At 42.4% G+C, this 1,326-nt stretch overlaps 1 pseudogene; it reads right to left on the bottom strand.

The window, feature by feature from the left end:
* Positions 1-426: 426 nt before the first annotated feature.
* On the bottom strand, positions 427-1,217 carry LOC111740109 (annotated as a pseudogene).
* Between the last annotated feature and the right edge of the window lie 109 nt (positions 1,218-1,326).

Below are 1,326 nucleotides of genomic sequence, written 5' to 3'. Positions count from 1 at the left end.
TTCCAGGAAGTGGTCTATGGGGGAAAAACAGCTTGAGAAATGCTGAAATTTCTGACTTCAAGGTAAGTTTGGATAAATTTATCTGAATAGTTCACTCATGTGGTCTCAGTTTCATATCCTAGTACTCTGATTTCCAGGCATACTTTGTAACCAAATTGATAGAGAAATAGATGAATAATCTTTACTTTCTGGTCCCCTGATTTTTTTTGGTCCATTGATTTTTAAAAGGAAGCATCCAAACCAAGAGAGCCCCAGATCAGATTATCAGCTCACTGAGTGGTTAATATGTTAACATTCTATGACTTCATTGTTTGGAAACTAACTTGTATGGAAAGGCGAACTGCTTATTCCTATGGAAAGTGACATGATCCAGAATGACTGCCCTTCTGGCATTGCCCCTCAACACAAAAGAACCAGAAATAAAGCTTCCATTCTTAAATAACATTTATTACTGTTGCAAAGAAGTCTTCTTTCATGAGAACAGTTCTCACATTTAATTAGAGATATATTGGTTATGATTATAGAAGCAAATTTCACTGAGGTGTTATATGAAGTATGCCTGACTACGACTCTTAATTCAGCAATCTAATATTCACAATGTGTTGGCTGCCATTTAGCTATTTATCCAAACATGCCTTTTTTTTTTTTAAAAAAAAACGTGCCTGCACAGGGTGGAAAAAAAAACCGCCAAGGGCTTGCTAAAAAGGAGAAGCCTAAAAAAGATAAAATGATTCCCACAGCAGTTCTGTTCAACTGCAGTCTGTGACTGCAGGAATAGTGTTCATGTGGGGAAGGAAGCATTACGCCCAGTGGTTTCTCGGTTTTAACGGTGTGAAAGCCCTTGAGGTTTTCTGTGGCTGTCAGGAGGGAGCGGGAAATTCCATTTACGGAATCCAGTCGATATTCAGGCACCGTGCTATGAACGCAAACATATCTGAGACTTCTTCTATCACTTTAGCTGTGGGCTTCCCGGCCCCATGGCCTGCCTTGGTGTCCACGTGGATAAGCAGGGGGTTGCTCTGCTTCCGGCTGCGGCCCACGATGTGCTGAAGGGTGGCAATGAACTTCAGGGAGTGAAGTGGGACCACACGGTCATCGTGGTCGGCAGTGAGGAGAAGTGTGGATGGGTACTGGATGTCATCTGCCTCTGGTAACTTGACGTTATGCAGTGGAGAATATCTGAAAGGCAAAGGCACTTTCATGATGCTAACTACCAAAAGCAGAATTGTTTGCTCATTAAGATAATCAAGGAAGACTGGTGGGCACAGTGACCTATGTAGTTTGCCAGCCTAATGCCACTAGCAACGACCACTGCAGACTCTGTGT

This window comes from Pteropus vampyrus, unplaced genomic scaffold (genome assembly GCF_000151845.1).
Source record: "Pteropus vampyrus isolate Shadow unplaced genomic scaffold, Pvam_2.0 Scaffold58, whole genome shotgun sequence".
NCBI lineage: Eukaryota > Metazoa > Chordata > Mammalia > Chiroptera > Pteropodidae > Pteropus > Pteropus vampyrus.
This window is presented reverse-complemented; position numbering and strand designations above follow the sequence as displayed.